This window comes from Vanellus vanellus (assembly GCF_965231255.1).
Source record: "Vanellus vanellus genome assembly, chromosome: 8".
Taxonomy (NCBI): domain Eukaryota; kingdom Metazoa; phylum Chordata; class Aves; order Charadriiformes; family Charadriidae; genus Vanellus; species Vanellus vanellus.
Window position 1 is genome coordinate 77,623 of NC_138913.1, and position 16,194 is coordinate 93,816.

The 16,194-nt window shown below is 58.3% G+C and overlaps 2 long non-coding RNA genes across 2 annotated transcripts; both read right to left on the reverse strand.

Moving 5' to 3' along the window:
* Positions 1–1,323: 1,323 nt before the first annotated feature.
* LOC309674968 lies at positions 1,324–2,332 on the reverse strand. The gene is made up of 3 exons (XR_014269440.1): positions 2,258–2,332; positions 2,044–2,139; positions 1,324–1,361 (listed from the first exon to the last, which is right to left on the reverse strand). It is a non-coding gene; the product is annotated as an uncharacterized lncRNA (long non-coding RNA).
* Positions 2,333–10,194: 7,862 nt separating this feature from the next.
* On the reverse strand, positions 10,195–11,205 carry LOC309674848. Its single transcript, XR_014269430.1, has 3 exons — positions 11,131–11,205; positions 10,917–11,012; positions 10,195–10,232 (listed from the first exon to the last, which is right to left on the reverse strand). It is a non-coding gene; the product is annotated as an uncharacterized lncRNA (long non-coding RNA).
* Positions 11,206–16,194: the final 4,989 nt, after the last annotated feature.

Below are 16,194 nucleotides of genomic sequence, written 5' to 3' on the forward strand. Positions count from 1 at the left end.
ACACCTGGGCAGGGGGAGGTCTACTGAGCGTCGCCAGACCCGTACGGCGAGACACCTGAAACACCAAAAGCCCCAATTATATTTCAGCAGATTAACAAAGAGCACAGAAGAAAGCAGAGGAATTCCCTCACACCGAGGCACGGGGCGGCAGCGCAGCGACAGGAGGACTCCTGTAGGGAAACAGCTCAGCGCCAAATACAGCGTGGCCTTTCAAAGCCAGAGCGACTGGAACTCTTCCGGTCAGTATTAAGACTAAGTGCCGCCTGCTGCCATTCTGAGCACGGCAGTAAACCCTCGGGCTGGCTCTGGGAAACCCCTCCTGCCTTCCTCACGGCGCTGCCGCGGGGACCTCCCCCTGCCAGGCTGCCGCACAGGGCTGGGCCGTGACCAGAATCGACGCGACGGACCCCCTCAAACAGCTACAGCCCTCATGCCACTGCTGCTGCACACCTTGCTGGGTCAGTACAGCCGAAAGGGAAGGGTAAAACTCCAAAGAGTGCAATGAACAAGAACGAACAAAGCTCAGTCCTTCACTCTACGCTGAAGAGGTGCACGTATGCTTAGAGATCTCTCGCTCTCTCTCTCTCTGCAATAAGAATACTTATAGTATAAAAGTATTTGACTTTCCTTTGGCACTAAATGAACTTGCCCAGCTGTCAATCCATACCATTAAACCATCCATCTCCAAAATACACAGCTATAATTTGACTCGGGGGAGGGGGGAGTTGAGTGCCGCACGATTAGCGGGGACGTCTGGCCGGCTGCCCTGCCCAGGAGAGATGCTGCTGAACCGCCGGGGAAACGCGCTGCTGACAGCCAGACAGAAACCAAGAACTCCAGAGTGCTCCCTCTGAAGATTGGCAATAAAAAACCGCTAACATTCAACTGTCCCTTTTGAAACGTATCCTTTGTTTAAACATTTGGTTTTAAACATTTCCTTTCTTAAACGTTTAAATGTAACTTTTTTAAAAAACGGCCCTGTTTTTAAAGCTTTAGAACAAATACCTCATTGCCAAAGTACACCGAATACATTGTATGCTACAGCCATTTGGCAGCTGCAGTTTAAACAACGCAAGGACGTTTGTAAATTCTACAATTTTAACCATTTTTAAAGTTTAATTTAGGATAGAAAAATCAGCAAGATGAAAAAGCCCCCATAGGCTTTTACCGGGGAAGGGGGGGGGGGGGGGAGGGGATCAAATCCCCGCTCCCGCAATCCATAAGGCCACCAAAAAGGACCGGCAGATGAACTGATGCTTTCGGCTGTGCTGAGTGCGCAGAGGAACGCGTGTTTATGATACCTCGCCTGGTACGACTGAGAACCCAACAAATTCAGAAGACGGGCTGTGGACTTTGGTTTTCTTAAAACAAACAAACAAACAAACAAACAAAAAACCAAAACCAACCCCAAACAAACGGGAAAAAAAAAAAAAGAGAAAGAGAAAGAGTGCAAAGTCTCGTTGCCAAATAAGGCCATTAGGGAAGCAGTAGCTCACCAAAAACACATCGGGACCCGCTGTCACCACTTACAAGGCTGCCAGTGCTTCCTGGCAAAGCCCGGAAAACACGCAGAAGCCACCCTGCTTTGTCCCACTTTGTCCCTGTCTCTTCTCTGACCTCGACTGCTTTGCGTACAGAGGCTAGTATCTCAGTAAGGTTATCCAGGACTACTGGAAGCTATTTTAAAAACCTGTGGACTGAAAAAGCATAAAGCTTTTACCACGAAAACAAAGTCTCTTTCTTCGGAACATCTGAACCCTTGCGAACCCTTTCTTGCCTCTTTTAGTGCAACATTATTCTCACAGTGCCAGTTAACGGTAAGCACACAGAAAGAGATGATGCTTTCGGGCGGAGAAAATAAGCGGAGCGAAGCAAGCTTTGCATGGGCGCAACGTGCTCCGGAACACACCTTATTTTTAGTATTCGCGTTCAAATATTTCATCGAAAAACTACGGGAGGAGAGTCAGCACATCCTTTGCTTTCACTTCAAAGCCCCCACGACAAGGACCTTAGGAAAAACGCAGACGCACATGGGAGACGTACCTGGTCCTGGCAGAGCACTCTGGATCCTTTCCGTGTGTCCCGTACCGTCACGGCAGAAGAAAGGGTGACCGCGGAGAAAGGCTGGCCGTTGACAACCTGCCGAGAGAGGAAAAAAACCCGTGAACGCAAAGCCAGGTAGGAATCTCAAGCTGCCTTCTTCCCTGAAGGTTTGCCCAGACGACAGCTGAGCGGAGGAAAAAGTACTTGGCATCACCTTTGGGACGCTTCCTGCTGCTGTTGTTGTTCTGCCTTCAGAAATCGTACTCGGAGCCAAGTTTTTCACTACCGGTCCAAGCGCTTCCCTTCCTGGTATCACCAGCACATTTACACAGGCAAGTCACTTCATTGCTCTGCTCAAATCAGCCAAAGGAAAGTTACAGCCCTGAGAGTGGAGTGCAAAAGGAGAGGTCAGGCAGCAAAAGGGCTCTGCAGGCTGCCACCAGGCAACACTGCGCTCTGCTTTGGAAACCACGCGCATGCCCCACACAAACCCACAACCCCCGCAAAAAAAAAAAAAAAAAAAACAACAAAACAAACCAAACCAAAAACTCCCAGCCCTGAGGGAGCTGGGGGGAAAGGAGTGAAAGGGAACCGCACGGTTAAGTGACATTTGGCCGTTACACTGACCGTGTACTTCAGCGGCTCTCCGAGCCTACCCCTCAATCTGCGCAACGACCAGTCCTTTTCTGGAAGGACAAGCTTCTCAGACTTAAAAACCCTAGATCGGAGGCTCCACGCAACAGAAGGTGGGTTGAGCCACAGGACAACATGCCATCAACACTGAAAGATAAAAAAAAGTTGAGTAAAAACCAAGCAAAACATCAGTTTCCATCGCGTTTCATTCATTCCGTTTCCACTGGCACCTAGGTGCTCCAAAATTAACCACGCTCGCGCCACGGACTCCTAACGATTCAGTTACGCAGGGAAAGAGAAAAGGCTATTTCCAACTTGCCCATAAAAGTAGCATGAACAAACAGAAGGGAAACACCGGACCCTAAAGAAGGTATTGGGCAGCTCTTAATTTAGGCGAGAGGAAAGGTGGCTCTTTCACCCCAAAGGAAGACATTCCTAACTACCCAGGCACCAGTCCGGGAAGGAGGCGCGCTCTGTTCACTGCAGTCCTGCATCCGCTTTTCTGCGCTGGCAGCAAATTTGCCCTTTCTGCCCGTTTGACGTGGAGTACCCGGAGCGCCCCTGAACTCGCAAACGTGTCTCCCCGCTCCCCCAGCCCCACGCCTGCCATTACCTGAGCAGCTGGCGGAATCAATCCCGCAGGATTTTCTTCCCGGGACGCACAAGGGGACGCTGGGAAAAGAGGAGGCGAGAAATGACCCTCTTTGTCGCAGCCAGACAACGGGCACAAGCCGGGGGACCCCCACCCCACCTCTGCCCTCGGGAGCGGGGCCCAGACAGGTGCTTGGCGGGGATTTAACCCCCCCGGCAAGAGGCCGGGCTCCCCGCCGGCAGAAGCACCGCTCGCCTCCCCTCTGCTCGCAGCTCCTCGCTTGGGACAGCCCAGCCTGCACCCGGCCGCTCTTCAGCCCTGCGGGAAGTGCAGTTTGGCCGGCGGCTGCTCCAGCCAACACACGCTCCGGCTAATTGCAGCTCCTGCTCGTTACCGCTGCCGGGAGTCTTGCCTCTGGCTAATGCGTGCTCCGGACAGAGGACACCCCATCTCCCTCCAGCTCCTGCTTGCCAAGCTCTGGCTAATTGAAGCCCCGGCTCTGCACTGAAGCTCCAGCTGATTTCAACTCCTTCTTCCCAGCTCCACCTACTTGCAATAGCCTGGGCTGTTGACGGGGTCGTCAACCAATCAGCGTCCTGACTTGAGTGTTAGGGTTAAACACCATGGCTTTACACAGTATAAATATCAATAAGTTGCTATGATTAATCGCTTAATATCTATGCTCAGCAATGTCCAAAGAAGAGCTAGATTCAAAGAGGAGAGGCGTGCCAGGTCTGAAAAGCGCCTTTCCCCCCGAGAGACATGGAGTTCAGTCAGCTGCGTGCCAGCCTCCTGAACTCGGGGGTCCCATGGCACCAGACCCCCACCTGCGGGGAGGGTCCACGCACCTTGCCCACCCCCTGCTTTTCCCCGCAGCACCCAACGCCTCCCAATTCCTCTCTGCCTCCCCCCCCCCCGGCCCCTGCAAAACCAGCCAGGCTGGAGTCTGCTCTTAACCCCCAAACCCGCTCGTTTAGTGCCCCTTTCTGAGCTCATAACCTCAGCTGCTGGGCCCCTTCTCAAGCCCCAAAAACGCAGGACCGCACCCCTGCTCCTCAGCCCAAAGCCACACAACTCCGCCTCTTTCTGCACCCCAAAACCAGCCCCGGGAACCTGCTTTCCAGCCCTCGGGGCAGAAGACCTGCTCTCTGTTTCGGGCCCCGAAGCGGCTCACCCCCTCTGCTTCCTCACCCCCTCGGCAGTCCCCGCGGGCCACGCTGAGGGCCAGCCCGAGCGCAGCCACCCCACAGCCCGCCACCGCCAGGGCCCACAGACACTTTTGGGGAGCGCTGGGCAAGTGCGGAGGGCCCGACCCCACCGCGCTGCGGGGAAGCGCCGGCACGGCCCGGGCGCCGCTTCACTATCGCCCTTTCGGCCTTTATTTCTCCGGCACCGCCAGCCCCGCACCCCAAACTCCCCAGGCCCAAGGCACCCCGCGGGGAGCCGGGCCCAGCCAGCCCCGCTCCGAGCCTACAGTGCCCCCCCTCAAGCCCCCCGTTCAGCGCCCCTTCCCCCTCCCCCGTCACCCCTCAGGGCCCTCTACAGCCCCCCCGCCATGTTCCCTCGGCCCCCCGCATCGTTGCCCACCGCCCACCGCCCCCCGCTCACCTTGACGCGCTCCAGCTGCCTCAACGGCTGTCTCACGGCTGCCTCGCGGCGAGCCCGCGGGCCGGGCCGGCACTGGACCCGCACGCCGGGCTGCGCTTTCCCCCCGCTCCGCTCCGCTCCGCTCCGCTCCGCTTTCGAACTGGGCGCCATTTTCCCCCGGCCCCCTCGGCTTCCGGAGCGTCCCGGCCCGCCCTCGCCGCGCGCCCATTGGCCGTCGCCCGCACCCCTCTTTGGGAGGCCCCGCTCCATTGGCTCGGCGTTGCCGTCAGTCCCCGCCGCGCCCCACCTCGGCTAGGCAATTCGGCCAATCGGAGCGTGGCTCCCGCGCTGTGATTGGCCCGCACTCCCGCCCATCAGCCCGGGAGCGGTTGCCATGGTGACGCGGCGGCGGCGGCGGCGCGGGGCCGTTGCCGGGGCGACGGGCAGGTGCGGCCGCGCCTGCGCGGCGCGGAGTGGGGGGCGGATTTACCAAACCCGCGGCTTTTTCTTCTTCAAAACCGGATCGGTTTGTGTGCGACGGCACAAAATAAAACCGTCGCGCCTTCTTCCCCTCTTGCCTTCCGTCAGCTCTCGGGTAACGCCCGGGGGCTACCCGGAGCCGGCTCGGCTCCAGCGGAGCGGCAGCCTGCCGCAGGCGGCGGCTTGAAGCCCCCGCCCCGCCAGCGCCGGGCGGCCGGCGGGCGGGAGACACCCCCGCACGCGCCGAAGGAGCCCGCTCGTCTCCCCGGTGGTCCTGGCCCTCCCCCGCCGCCGGGGGCGGCGCCCGGCAACGGCCCGTGCGGGACCGGCGCTGCAGGGCGGGGCCGAGGCGGGCGGGGAAGAGGGGCCGAGACGGGGAGGCGGGGGGGAAGACGGCAGGCAGCCGGGGCCGAGGGCTAGTGGCGAGGCGGGGCCGGGACGAGCGGGGAGGCGGGGCCGAGGAGGGCGGGAGGCGCGGCAGAGGCCGGGAAGGAGGCAGGACCCACGAGAGCGCTGTACTGCGCGGGCGCGGCCGCCCGGCTGCAGTACTGACTTGCGGCCGCCAGGCGGCAGATGCGAGCGCAGACCATCGCGCCGTAGCGCGCATGCGCCGATCCCCGGCCGCAGTACCGGCGTTCGGTCGCACGGTGGCGGCAGCGAGCGCGCGGCAGTTCGCTGTCCTGCGCACGCGCGCCCCTCGCACCATCGCGCTGTACTGCGCATGAGCGGCTCCCCGGGTGCAGGACCGGCTTTTGGTCGCCTGGTGGCAGAAGCGAGCGCAGACGCGCGCCGTACTGCGCATGCGCGCATCCCCGCTGCAGGGGCGGGGGAACCGGGGGCCGAGCAGGGCTGGGCGGGGCCAGCGAGGCGGGGCCGGGGCGGGAGGCGGGGCTCCGGCAGAGGTCAGCCAAGCGTGGGAGGCGGGACCCAGGGGACAGGAGGCGGGGCCGAGGAGGGGTGGCAGGTGGGGCAGCCCGGCGAGGCGGGGCCTATGGCAACCGGGGGCGGGGAGGGGGCGTGGCCGAGGAGGGCTACAACCCCCCTGCGCGGGAGGGGGGGGAACGGGGACGGACCGCCCCCAGGGGAGCCGGCCGGGGGAACCCACAGCGGGGGACTCACGGGGGGCGCCCCACTCTCCGCAACTCGCCCACGCTGGAGCCACCAAACTGCCGCCGCTGCACCCACCTTTTCCTCACGTCGGGGTGGGCGTTTCTTCACTTTTCCACAATGCTCAGCTTTGGGGCTTTTTAACGCTTATCCACCACGCGACCATTGGTGATTTTTGCTTCTGAGCGTGGAAAAGGGGTTTTTTGCTTTCCAGCTGCGCCAAGCCAGGTGGATGGGGCTTGCCCGGGAGACCCAAGTTGGGAAAGTTTTTCTTCTTTTTTTTTTTTTTTTTTTTTTTTTTCCCCAAAACAGAAAATTGGGGTTCCCCCCCCCCTGCAGACCCAGAAGTAGGGCTTTGGGGTACTTTTGTGCTGTGCTGGCAACTCCCGCTTTGCGTGCACAGCCCGGCAGGGGAAAGCGGCCCCAAATTGGGATGGGAAAAGGGGGAGAAGGGGAAGGGGGAGAAGGGGAAGGGGTAGTTTTTAAAAGCGCTTTTACATCTTAAAAAAAAAAAAATAAAAATGGGGAAGGGTGCAGGGCGGTGTGGCGGGGTTTTAAGGGCTTTCCGTAAATAGGCTTTCCTTGCATTTCAAAACCCTTACCGAGAATAGACATGTCCCCTAGGTATCCATTTACACACAGACATAGATATATTTAGGGTCAATATAAGCCTGAGGAATACCGGAAAACCTCGAGGAGCTGAAGGGGAGAGACAGAGCAGGTAAAGAAAAGGGCGGGCAGCCCGGCAGACAGAGAACGACAGAGCCAAAAATGGGCTCTGGGACACACCTTTTTATAGTCTAAAATCCTTTACGTAACAGAGTAGATCTAGGGGTTTATTCCAAACTCCTCCTATGTAAAGCAATGAATATTCATTTATTAAGAGACTAAAATGTGAGATTTTTCTTTATTTCAATGCCTCACGCCCATATTTACAGGTTTTAAAGTTTGCTAATCCCCCCCCCCCCCCGAATTTTCAGACATTTGGGGGCTGTGATCCGCCTCTTTTCAGGCGACCCCCGTGTGACCCCCCCATCCCCCACTCACCTGCTCCTCTGCAGCATCACTGCCCACGCTCCCTCAGGGCCCCTGGGCTGCCCCAAATGACATCATCACCCACACACACCCACCCCCTTTTTATTCCCCCCCCAAAAAAAGGCACAAAGCCAGCGGACCCAGGGCTGGCCCCGTCCCCTCGGGCCGCTCAGCCACCGGCAGGCAAACCTGGTGTGGGATCATTACTGGAGGTGACTTAGAAATTAAGGTAATGCCCCGTTTTGAAGAAAAGTGCAGCGTGGAGGAAACTCTCCAGAGCAGAGTGCAGCTGGTGTGCAAAGGATGCGTTTCACAAAGGTCCCCGAGGCAACCTTAGATGTTGACGACATTGGGGGAGTCCGGTGCGCCAACTCTAAGGAAAAACAGCGCGGCGGATGGAGCGGAGTGTGGAGATGCCACGGCCAAACTCTGCGATCAAATGGGAACTTGAGAGTCAAATGGAACCCCTGAAGGCCTTATGGAACTGATAAGCTGCCCAATTGTTACCCTGAGCCAACCATCTGTCATTTTGGACAAAATGCTATCCTTTGGGTGAAATTTGCTCATTATAATGTCATTATAATACCAAAACACACCTCCATCCCAAAAGCTACCCGCCTCCGAGGTGCGACCGCTCCTCACGGAGTCCTCGCTCTGAATTTTTCGTAGTCTATACCTTTAAAAGCCAAGCGAGAGAATTTTACACCAATCGTAACACAAGTAGGTATGACTAGAGTCCATCAGGCTCCACCTGAAAGGTTAAAAAAAAAAAAAAACGAGAGGTATGAAAACAGCGTCAGAGAGGAGGGATGTCAGGGAAGATACCAACGCGGGCAGGGAAATGCCATGGCCGACCACCTGTGACTGCTGGCGTCCGTCGACGGGCTGAGCCTCTCCTCGCCCCCCACAAGGACGCTCGTGGGGAAGATTCGAACGCTCGGCTATGCCAAGTGCTTCCCCGGGAAACTTAGAAATCTCTATAGAGTTGTTTTAGAACTTAGCGCATTTGTAGCCAGGCTGTATCACTAACATCTTTAGTATTCGCACGGGCTTTGCAGACGGTCACTATCACCGGCACTCCAAAAGAACTTGTGCCTCTGTCGCTTCAATAAACGACACTTTTCACCAATCTAGCCGTGAGAGTTCCTAGTGAACGCCACCCAAATCCTTACGTGTGGCCGTGCTGGTTCACGGGACGCCGCTTGATCCGATTGCGTGTGGTGCTATTAGTGCCTCCGTAATCGTGATAGTTCAATAGTACATATTGAACGCCACCGGACTTTTAATGCCAAATCGGGCATCGCTCAGAACCTAAGCCTCGCCGCCCCCAGCCCCTCTGAGACAGCCTGGAACGCAAAGGGCTTTCTTGTCTGCCAAATTACTTTGCCCTTTAACACAACACCTGGGCAGGGGGAGGTCTACTGAGCGTCGCCAGACCCGTACGGCGAGACACCTGAAACACCAAAAGCCCCAATTATATTTCAGCAGATTAACAAAGAGCACAGAAGAAAGCAGAGGAATTCCCTCACACCGAGGCACGGGGCGGCAGCGCAGCGACAGGAGGACTCCTGTAGGGAAACAGCTCAGCGCCAAATACAGCGTGGCCTTTCAAAGCCAGAGCGACTGGAACTCTTCCGGTCAGTATTAAGACTAAGTGCCGCCTGCTGCCATTCTGAGCACGGCAGTAAACCCTCGGGCTGGCTCTGGGAAACCCCTCCTGCCTTCCTCACGGCGCTGCCGCGGGGACCTCCCCCTGCCAGGCTGCCGCACAGGGCTGGGCCGTGACCAGAATCGACGCGACGGACCCCCTCAAACAGCTACAGCCCTCATGCCACTGCTGCTGCACACCTTGCTGGGTCAGTACAGCCGAAAGGGAAGGGTAAAACTCCAAAGAGTGCAATGAACAAGAACGAACAAAGCTCAGTCCTTCACTCTACGCTGAAGAGGTGCACGTATGCTTAGAGATCTCTCGCTCTCTCTCTCTCTGCAATAAGAATACTTATAGTATAAAAGTATTTGACTTTCCTTTGGCACTAAATGAACTTGCCCAGCTGTCAATCCATACCATTAAACCATCCATCTCCAAAATACACAGCTATAATTTGACTCGGGGGAGGGGGGAGTTGGGTGCCGCACGATTAGCGGGGACGTCTGGCCGGCTGCCCTGCCCAGGAGAGATGCTGCTGAACCGCCGGGGAAACGCGCTGCTGACAGCCAGACAGAAACCAAGAACTCCAGAGCGCTCCCTCTGAAGATTGGCAATAAAAAACCGCTAACATTCAACTGTCCCTTTTGAAACGTATCCTTTGTTTAAACATTTGGTTTTAAACATTTCCTTTCTTAAACGTTTAAATGTAACTTTTTTAAAAAACGGCCCTGTTTTTAAAGCTTTAGAACAAATACCTCATTGCCAAAGTACACCGAATACATTGTATGCTACAGCCATTTGGCAGCTGCAGTTTAAACAACGCAAGGACGTTTGTAAATTCTACAATTTTAACCATTTTTAAAGTTTAATTTAGGATAGAAAAATCAGCAAGATGAAAAAGCCCCCATAGGCTTTTACCGGGGAAGGGGGGGGGGGAGGGGATCAAATCCCCGCTCCCGCAATCCATAAGGCCACCAAAAAGGACCGGCAGATGAACTGATGCTTTCGGCTGTGCTGAGTGCGCAGAGGAACGCGTGTTTATGATACCTCGCCTGGTACGACTGAGAACCCAACAAATTCAGAAGACGGGCTGTGGACTTTGGTTTTCTTAAAACAAACAAACAAACAAACAAACAAAAAACCAAAACCAACCCCAAACAAACGGGGAAAAAAAAAAAAAAGAGAAAGAGAAAGAGTGCAAAGTCTCGTTGCCAAATAAGGCCATTAGGGAAGCAGTAGCTCACCAAAAACACATCGGGACCCGCTGTCACCACTTACAAGGCTGCCAGTGCTTCCTGGCAAAGCCCGGAAAACACGCAGAAGCCACCCTGCTTTGTCCCACTTTGTCCCTGTCTCTTCTCTGACCTCGACTGCTTTGCGTACAGAGGCTAGTATCTCAGTAAGGTTATCCAGGACTACTGGAAGCTATTTTAAAAACCTGTGGACTGAAAAAGCATAAAGCTTTTACCACGAAAACAAAGTCTCTTTCTTCGGAACATCTGAACCCTTGCGAACCCTTTCTTGCCTCTTTTAGTGCAACATTATTCTCACAGTGCCAGTTAACGGTAAGCACACAGAAAGAGATGATGCTTTCGGGCGGAGAAAATAAGCGGAGCGAAGCAAGCTTTGCATGGGCGCAACGTGCTCCGGAACACACCTTATTTTTAGTATTCGCGTTCAAATATTTCATCGAAAAACTACGGGAGGAGAGTCAGCACATCCTTTGCTTTCACTTCAAAGCCCCCACGACAAGGACCTTAGGAAAAACGCAGACGCACATGGGAGACGTACCTGGTCCTGGCAGAGCACTCTGGATCCTTTCCGTGTGTCCCGTACCGTCACGGCAGAAGAAAGGGTGACCGCGGAGAAAGGCTGGCCGTTGACAACCTGCCGAGAGAGGAAAAAAACCCGTGAACGCAAAGCCAGGTAGGAATCTCAAGCTGCCTTCTTCCCTGAAGGTTTGCCCAGACGACAGCTGAGCGGAGGAAAAAGTACTTGGCATCACCTTTGGGACGCTTCCTGCTGCTGTTGTTGTTCTGCCTTCAGAAATCGTACTCGGAGCCAAGTTTTTCACTACCGGTCCAAGCGCTTCCCTTCCTGGTATCACCAGCACATTTACACAGGCAAGTCACTTCATTGCTCTGCTCAAATCAGCCAAAGGAAAGTTACAGCCCTGAGAGTGGAGTGCAAAAGGAGAGGTCAGGCAGCAAAAGGGCTCTGCAGGCTGCCACCAGGCAACACTGCGCTCTGCTTTGGAAACCACGCGCATGCCCCACACAAACCCACAACCCCCGCAAAAAAAAAAAAAAAAAAAAAAACAAAACAAACCAAACCAAAAACTCCCAGCCCTGAGGGAGCTGGGGGGAAAGGAGTGAAAGGGAACCGCACGGTTAAGTGACATTTGGCCGTTACACTGACCGTGTACTTCAGCGGCTCTCCGAGCCTACCCCTCAATCTGCGCAACGACCAGTCCTTTTCTGGAAGGACAAGCTTCTCAGACTTAAAAACCCTAGATCGGAGGCTCCACGCAACAGAAGGTGGGTTGAGCCACAGGACAACATGCCATCAACACTGAAAGATAAAAAAAAGTTGAGTAAAAACCAAGCAAAACATCAGTTTCCATCGCGTTTCATTCATTCCGTTTCCACTGGCACCTAGGTGCTCCAAAATTAACCACGCTCGCGCCACGGACTCCTAACGATTCAGTTACGCAGGGAAAGAGAAAAGGCTATTTCCAACTTGCCCATAAAAGTAGCATGAACAAACAGAAGGGAAACACCGGACCCTAAAGAAGGTATTGGGCAGCTCTTAATTTAGGCGAGAGGAAAGGTGGCTCTTTCACCCCAAAGGAAGACATTCCTAACTACCCAGGCACCAGTCCGGGAAGGAGGCGCGCTCTGTTCACTGCAGTCCTGCATCCGCTTTTCTGCGCTGGCAGCAAATTTGCCCTTTCTGCCCGTTTGACGTGGAGTACCCGGAGCGCCCCTGAACTCGCAAACGTGTCTCCCCGCTCCCCCAGCCCCACGCCTGCCATTACCTGAGCAGCTGGCGGAATCAATCCCGCAGGATTTTCTTCCCGGGACGCACAAGGGGACGCTGGGAAAAGAGGAGGCGAGAAATGACCCTCTTTGTCGCAGCCAGACAACGGGCACAAGCCGGGGGACCCCCACCCCACCTCTGCCCTCGGGAGCGGGGCCCAGACAGGTGCTTGGCGGGGATTTAACCCCCCCGGCAAGAGGCCGGGCTCCCCGCCGGCAGAAGCACCGCTCGCCTCCCCTCTGCTCGCAGCTCCTCGCTTGGGACAGCCCAGCCTGCACCCGGCCGCTCTTCAGCCCTGCGGGAAGTGCAGTTTGGCCGGCGGCTGCTCCAGCCAACACACGCTCCGGCTAATTGCAGCTCCTGCTCGTTACCGCTGCCGGGAGTCTTGCCTCTGGCTAATGCGTGCTCCGGACAGAGGACACCCCATCTCCCTCCAGCTCCTGCTTGCCAAGCTCTGGCTAATTGAAGCCCCGGCTCTGCACTGAAGCTCCAGCTGATTTCAACTCCTTCTTCCCAGCTCCACCTACTTGCAATAGCCTGGGCTGTTGACGGGGTCGTCAACCAATCAGCGTCCTGACTTGAGTGTTAGGGTTAAACACCATGGCTTTACACAGTATAAATATCAATAAGTTGCTATGATTAATCGCTTAATATCTATGCTCAGCAATGTCCAAAGAAGAGCTAGATTCAAAGAGGAGAGGCGTGCCAGGTCTGAAAAGCGCCTTTCCCCCCGAGAGACATGGAGTTCAGTCAGCTGCGTGCCAGCCTCCTGAACTCGGGGGTCCCATGGCACCAGACCCCCACCTGCGGGGAGGGTCCACGCACCTTGCCCACCCCCTGCTTTTCCCCGCAGCACCCAACGCCTCCCAATTCCTCTCTGCCTCCCCCCCCCCGGCCCCTGCAAAACCAGCCAGGCTGGAGTCTGCTCTTAACCCCCAAACCCGCTCGTTTAGTGCCCCTTTCTGAGCTCATAACCTCAGCTGCTGGGCCCCTTCTCAAGCCCCAAAAACGCAGGACCGCACCCCTGCTCCTCAGCCCAAAGCCACACAACTCCGCCTCTTTCTGCACCCCAAAACCAGCCCCGGGAACCTGCTTTCCAGCCCTCGGGGCAGAAGACCTGCTCTCTGTTTCGGGCCCCGAAGCGGCTCACCCCCTCTGCTTCCTCACCCCCTCGGCAGTCCCCGCGGGCCACGCTGAGGGCCAGCCCGAGCGCAGCCACCCCACAGCCCGCCACCCCCAGGGCCCACAGACACTTTTGGGGAGCGCTGGGCAAGTGCGGAGGGCCCGACCCCACCGCGCTGCGGGGAAGCGCCGGCACGGCCCGGGCGCCGCTTCACTATCGCCCTTTCGGCCTTTATTTCTCCGGCACCGCCAGCCCCGCACCCCAAACTCCCCAGGCCCAAGGCACCCCGCGGGGAGCCGGGCCCAGCCAGCCCCGCTCCGAGCCTACAGTGCCCCCCCTCAAGCCCCCCGTTCAGCGCCCCTTCCCCCTCCCCCGTCACCCCTCAGGGCCCTCTACAGCCCCCCCGCCATGTTCCCTCGGCCCCCCGCATCGTTGCCCACCGCCCCCCGCTCACCTTGACGCGCTCCAGCTGCCTCAACGGCTGCCTCGCGGCGAGCCCGCGGGCCGGGCCGGCACTGGACCCGCACGCCGGGCTGCGCTTTCCCCCCGCTCCGCTCCGCTCCGCTCCGCTCCGCTTTCGAACTGGGCGCCATTTTCCCCCGGCCCCCTCGGCTTCCGGAGCGTCCCGGCCCGCCCTCGCCGCGCGCCCATTGGCCGTCGCCCGCACCCCTCTTTGGGAGGCCCCGCTCCATTGGCTCGGCGTTGCCGTCAGTCCCCGCCGCGCCCCACCTCGGCTAGGCAATTCGGCCAATCGGAGCGTGGCTCCCGCGCTGTGATTGGCCCGCACTCCCGCCCATCAGCCCGGGAGCGGTTGCCATGGTGACGCGGCGGCGGCGGCGGCGCGGGGCCGTTGCCGGGGCGACGGGCAGGTGCGGCCGCGCCTGCGCGGCGCGGAGTGGGGGGCGGATTTACCAAACCCGCGGCTTTTTCTTCTTCAAAACCGGATCGGTTTGTGTGCGACGGCACAAAATAAAACCGTCGCGCCTTCTTCCCCTCTTGCCTTCCGTCAGCTCTCGGGTAACGCCCGGGGGCTACCCGGAGCCGGCTCGGCTCCAGCGGAGCGGCAGCCTGCCGCAGGCGGCGGCTTGAAGCCCCCGCCCCGCCAGCGCCGGGCGGCCGGCGGGCGGGAGACACCCCCGCACGCGCCGAAGGAGCCCGCTCGTCTCCCCGGTGGTCCTGGCCCTCCCCCGCCGCCGGGGGCGGCGCCCGGCAACGGCCCGTGCGGGACCGGCGCTGCAGGGCGGGGCCGAGGCGGGCGGGGAAGAGGGGCCGAGACGGGGAGGCGGGGGGGAAGACGGCAGGCAGCCGGGGCCGAGGGCTAGTGGCGAGGCGGGGCCGGGACGAGCGGGGAGGCGGGGCCGAGGAGGGCGGGAGGCGCGGCAGAGGCCGGGAAGGAGGCAGGACCCACGAGAGCGCTGTACTGCGCGGGCGCGGCCGCCCGGCTGCAGTACTGACTTGCGGCCGCCAGGCGGCAGATGCGAGCGCAGACCATCGCGCCGTAGCGCGCATGCGCCGATCCCCGGCCGCAGTACCGGCGTTCGGTCGCACGGTGGCGGCAGCGAGCGCGCGGCAGTTCGCTGTCCTGCGCACGCGCGCCCCTCGCACCATCGCGCTGTACTGCGCATGAGCGGCTCCCCGGGTGCAGGACCGGCTTTTGGTCGCCTGGTGGCAGAAGCGAGCGCAGACGCGCGCCGTACTGCGCATGCGCGCATCCCCGCTGCAGGGGCGGGGGAACCGGGGGCCGAGCAGGGCTGGGCGGGGCCAGCGAGGCGGGGCCGGGGCGGGAGGCGGGGCTCCGGCAGAGGTCAGCCAAGCGTGGGAGGCGGGACCCAGGGGACAGGAGGCGGGGCCGAGGAGGGGTGGCAGGTGGGGCAGCCCGGCGAGGCGGGGCAGCCCGGCGAGGCGGGGCCTATGGCAACCGGGGGCGGGGAGGGGGCGTGGCCGAGGAGGGCTACAACCCCCCTGCGCGGGAGGGGGGGGAACGGGGACGGACCGCCCCCAGGGGAGCCGGCCGGGGGAACCCACAGCGGGGGACTCACGGGGGGCGCCCCACTCTCCGCAACTCGCCCACGCTGGAGCCACCAAACTGCCGCCGCTGCACCCACCTTTTCCTCACGTCGGGGTGGGCGTTTCTTCACTTTTCCACAATGCTCAGCTTTGGGGCTTTTTAACGCTTATCCACCACGCGACCATTGGTGATTTTTGCTTCTGAGCGTGGAAAAGGGGTTTTTTGCTTTCCAGCTGCGCCAAGCCAGGTGGATGGGGCTTGCCCGGGAGACCCAAGTTGGGAAAGTTTTTCTTCTTTTTTTTTTTTTTTTTTTTTTTTTCCCCAAAACAGAAAATTGGGGTTCCCCCCCCCCTGCAGACCCAGAAGTAGGGCTTTGGGGTACTTTTGTGCTGTGCTGGCAACTCCCGCTTTGCGTGCACAGCCCGGCAGGGGAAAGCGGCCCCAAATTGGGATGGGAAAAGGGGGAGAAGGGGAAGGGGGAGAAGGGGAAGGGGTAGTTTTTAAAAGCGCTTTTACATCTTAAAAAAAAAAAAATAAAAATGGGGAAGGGTGCAGGGCGGTGTGGCGGGGTTTTAAGGGCTTTCCGTAAATAGGCTTTCCTTGCATTTCAAAACCCTTACCGAGAATAGACATGTCCCCTAGGTATCCATTTACACACAGACATAGATATATTTAGGGTCAATATAAGCCTGAGGAATACCGGAAAACCTCGAGGAGCTGAAGGGGAGAGACAGAGCAGGTAAAGAAAAGGGCGGGCAGCCCGGCAGACAGAGAACGACAGAGCCAAAAATGGGCTCTGGGACACACCTTTTTATAGTCTAAAATCCTTTACGTAACAGAGTAGATCTAGGGGTTTATTCCAAACTCCTCCTATGTAAAGCAATGAATATTCATTTATT